A 5,059-nucleotide genomic window follows, 5' to 3' on the forward strand; every position below is an offset into this window, starting at 1 on the left:
TGGTGGCACATCTGGGCGGATATAAAGTATCATTATGGATCTAAGTGCCAGGGAAGCAGCATGGCGTAGCCAAGAAGTAAATATTTTTGGACAGGAGGATGGGGTGCCGGGACTAGGTGTTTCGTGTGATGACGGTTTTGAAACTTTAACCTCTGAAATTGTGAATCTACATCGCAATCTGACTAAGACTTGGTGGAATGTTAAGACATTGGAGGAGTATAAGAAGCAAAATCTTGTTCCTAGGGGTTTACGGGTACAGATATTCCCGGCCTGGGAGGTGGATCCGGATTTTCGGGACACCTGGGAAAAAGGATTGCACAAATGCTCATTTGTATTGATTGATCTCCTAATTGACCACGATCATGGTGTATTGGCGAGTTTGAAGGATGAGATTAGGAGTAAAGAGACAAAACTGGACTCATATGATAAAGAGGCCAGAGTTAAACCATTTAAAGAAAATCTCAAATCAATTATAGAAAGATTTGAAAAGGATATAATCAAGGGTAAGAAAGATAAATTTCAGAGGGACAGACTAGATTATGCGGAGAATAGGGCCTTTAGATGGACACACCAGGGAAACAGAAGGATTAGTAAAAAGAAACAACAAAACCAGGATGTGGATGGTGGTAAAGAACCCCAAGAAGTTTTATCAAGTGATTTTTTATCCACCGATACCAGCGACCGCGAAAGCGGCACAGACGGGGGAGGAGGAAGCGCGTTGGGCCACAAGAAAAGGAACGGCCGACGCAAGGACTGGTCACCGAGCTTCAAGCGGGTTACCCGCCACAACAACCGCAAGCGGTAGGAGGGGCCATGACACCGGAATGCACCACGGGTGAGCTTAATATCATTAACCTGTCTACCTATAAACTTTCCAGTATTGAGAGGAACTTACTGTCTCGTGGTCTCTCATTTTCTCCAATGAGTACCCTTGACAAATTCGAGCTAACAAAGGACTTATACCTCTTTTGTAGACAATTGACTTTTAGACTATTATATCAGAATCCCACAATATTGGATGATATGACGGAGACAGACAGACATTTGTTACGAGACCTAACGGAGCTATTGGAAGAAAGTGAGAATTACCAAGGTAAGCGTAGATTCAACGGCAGATTGCCATCACAGGCTACCCCGTCGTTTACCCTTTTTCCGGCAATACAAACTTTTTATGAGAAAATGAGCAGAGATATCCAGGGTCTAAAACCGGACAGAATTGGCCTCGGTAATTTAACCTGGCAGGAGAGGCAGGCCCTTAAGGAGTTGAAAGCCAATGAGTCCTTTGAGATCAAGGAGGCGGACAAGGGGGGCAACATAGTGCTGTGGCCCAAAGATATGTATTGTGATGAAGCTAAAAAACAATTGGGCAACCCGCAGCACTATGTTGCCCTACCATCAGACCCTACTCTGATTTTCAAATCGAGCCTGGACAAACTCCTGAGTAATGCCTATGCTCGTAATATCATCAACAAGAGGGAATTGGATTTTTTGACGGTCAAGTACCCGGTGGTTCCCACATTTTACATGTTACCTAAGGTACATAAATCTGTGACGGAGCCACCGGGTAGGCCTATAGTCTCGGGGATTGGTGGGCTCTACGAAAAGTCTTGTATTTACCTTGATTTCTATTTACAGCCTATCGTGCTTAAGTTGGACTCGTATATACGTGACTCTTCGTTCCTGATACAACAATTGGACCCTCTTGTACTACCCGATGACACCATTCTGGCCACAATGGACGTCGAAGCGTTGTATACCAATATCCAACACGACATAGGTATTTCAGCTATAGGCTACTTTTTGGACAAGTTTACAACAGGGAATAGGGGGCATGACTCTTTTGTCCTGGACCTTCTGAAAATGGTTTTGGAGAAGAGCTACTTCACCTTTGATAGGGTTTTTTACAAACAAGTTTCTGGGACCGCTATGGGGGCTAGGTGCGCGCCCCCATATGCAAACCTCTTTATGGGATGGTGGGAGGAAACTCAGGTATCCAAGAATCGGTACTTTCAACAAAATGTTTTGAAATGGTACCGATTCATCGATGATATTGTTGTTTTGTGGACAGGTACGGCAGAGGCGTTTGAAGAATTTGTTAACGAACTTAATACAAACCAATGTAACATACGATTGACATCCAATTATTCTAGGAGTTCGGTGGATTTCCTGGATTTGAAAATTACAGCCAAGGACAACCGGATCAATACCACCCTGTTCCGGAAAAAAACCGCCACAAATAGCGTCCTACATTACTCCAGTTTCCACCCAAACCATCTACGCAATAGCATCCCAAAGGGACAGTTTCTCCGAGTCAGAAGAAATTGTAGCACCACAACAGATTTCCAGAATGAATCGAGACAGCTTACGAATCGCTTCCTAGAACGTGGATATCCACGGAGGGCCATCTCCAGGGCCTTTGAAAACGCACGACAAAAACCAAGGGAAGAGGTTCTTAAAGTACAACCAAGAGCCAACAAGGACCAATTGAGTCTTGTAACAAGGTATAACAACCAGTGGGACGACGTACGTCGCTTGATGAATGATAATTGGGGGATATTATTGAGTGACTCGAGGTTGAGGACACTTGTCCCCAATGGACCAAAGATGGTGGCCAGGAGAGCAAGAAACCTGAAAGACCATCTATCCAGGAGCCACTTCAGGAGGTGTACATCTAGAACACACTCAGGTAATGTTATCTTTGGTTCATATCCATGTGGGGGGTGCTCGGTGTGCCCACTAATGTTGGCCGATATGGGTATCTCTGTTCCCTCCTTGCCCTTTCGGGTAAAATCAAGATCTTACTTCAATTGTCGTACACGCAACTTAGTTTATGCCCTAATCTGTGGATGTAACAAACTTTATGTTGGTCAAACAACACAAGAATTGCGCCGCAGGGTGCAGCAACATATTTCGAGTATATCCACAGCTAAAAGCGATAGGGATAAAGGCAAGCAGTTGACCACTGTTTTATTATATATATTTTTTGTTATAGGCCTAACAGGAGGGAACTACTGATCTCTTTCTTCCACAGCACTTGGTCCGGTGGACTTCTGTACGTGGTGTGTTCTCAGCAAATGTAATGGACATCGGTTACCCACAGATGGTCGGATGTCTATAGGACGGATTTATACATCTCACAGTGTGGACTGTCTACATTATACAGTGTGGACTGTCTACGTATACAATTATTATACTACTAGTACAAATCTATTATATCCAAATTACATGGCAATAATCATGTTATATTATATGTGTATATATATGTATATGTATGTGTATATATATATATATATATGTATATATGTGTGTATGTATATGTATGTATATATGTATATTCTATTTTTATTTTTATTTTTTATTTTTTTATTTTTTTTTATTTTTTATTTATTTATTTTTTTTTTTTTTTGGGACCCCTCGTGGGTTGCAATAACTATCTGTCTACCAATTATCCAATATCTACAATTCTTGCTTGGATACCTCACTCATAGCTATGCTATCTCATTATGTCTGCCAGCAATATATTAGGGAAACATTCTTTACTGGGTTGTTCTTGGGCCTCTAGCCCCCTTTCCATCTGGTTGGAGTAAATTTACTCCACCCAACAAAAAATTACAAATGTATGCGCATACATGTTCTGTTTTGCCTTATATATTCACTGTATATATACGGTAATGTCTATGGGATGTTAATATATAGTGGCATTTGCCCAAAATATATTGACACATATACTTACTGATATAGTGGCATTTGCCCAAAATGTATTGGCACTTTACTGGTTCTCTCCCTCCTTTTGTACATAGTTTACTACTGGGTAGGATCGAACTCGTGGCCACTTTGGTCCGTGTGCAGTTAATGCTGGTGTTGTACACAGGTGCTCCAGTGTCCGGCACCACCACTTGGACTACTGAATATAGGGATGGAGACTTTGATGTGAGTGTACTTCTGTATGTCAAAGTCATGGTTAAAGATACCATATATTTTGTACCTTGTGCTTTATGCCTCCGACAGCCGAAGATATTTTTCTCCTGTTCTGGGGCTATCATACCCCTGCACGACCGGGACATTGTGTTAGGTTGTGCACATTCACACATTTTTTCTGGTGATAAACGATACATGCATGCAGTATCCCTAACCTAAATGTGCAGGGTAATTGTGCGATGCCGCTCTGTGTGGCTGTATTCACATTACCACTCTTACAGCTATTAGCACTGTTGCTTGGAGCTGGGGCTTTGTTCCCATGGAGATGGGTGACTCACCATCTTGCAATGCACATGCACCAGCTACGTTCACTGTGCAATCACAGGGAACGTTTAGCATCTGCGCAGTAGGTCTTGGGGGACGCCAGGAATGAAGTGATACTGCCTGTACTGCTGCTCACACCTGGTAGGTGTAAAAAGAAATCATGTAGCTATTTAAGTTAAGAAATGTACCGCACTTGTTATATCGACCTTGAGGAAGACGCTACGGGCGTCGATACGCGTGGGTCACAGCTACGCTACAGCCTGCCAGATATCCACTGAACCAACGCTGCTAGGAGCCCTATTACCGCCTAGGTGTTAGGTAGGGTGAGTTAATATGGGACCTGAATACTAGGGTCTAGGCAGCCACACGGTGCTCACTATGCCCCTAAGTGTATTTTAGGTTTTTCTATCTGTAGATTTTTTGTTGTGGGACATAGAATAGTAAAGGGTGTATTACTTCATCTGTGTTATTACATCGCACCATTTAATGCCCGTGTGTTGCATATTTTTGGTTCTGTGTTCCATGTATATATCGGCTGTATAGTGGCTATTTGCTATGTTACAATTTCTATCAATGATCTATATGGACCCATTACCCCAGGTCATACTTTTAGGGGGTTGTTTTAATATGTTTTTATGTCTTTGTGTGGAGTTTCTTGAATAAAGCTGGATTTTGTATAAATTCTTATTTTGTGGTGATCCCAATTTGTTTGCATACACTTGCTCCTTTTTGATTTTAATATAAAAGCAGCGAGTCGTCAGTGGATGCTCCCGGTCAGGAACAAGACGTTTCCTTGTGTCCTTCACCCAAACCAAAA

General features: G+C 42.4%; 1 long non-coding RNA gene across 1 annotated transcript; it reads left to right on the forward strand.

Moving 5' to 3' along the window:
- The first annotated feature begins 224 nt into the window (after positions 1–224).
- On the forward strand, positions 225–2,109 carry LOC143818023 (uncharacterized). The gene is made up of 3 exons (XR_013224265.1): positions 225–1,093; positions 1,636–1,777; positions 2,069–2,109. It is a non-coding gene; the product is annotated as an uncharacterized LOC143818023 (long non-coding RNA).
- The last annotated feature ends 2,950 nt before the right edge of the window (positions 2,110–5,059 follow it).

The sequence above is a fragment of the Ranitomeya variabilis genome, chromosome 3 (genome assembly GCF_051348905.1).
Source record: "Ranitomeya variabilis isolate aRanVar5 chromosome 3, aRanVar5.hap1, whole genome shotgun sequence".
NCBI classification, from domain to species: domain Eukaryota; kingdom Metazoa; phylum Chordata; class Amphibia; order Anura; family Dendrobatidae; genus Ranitomeya; species Ranitomeya variabilis.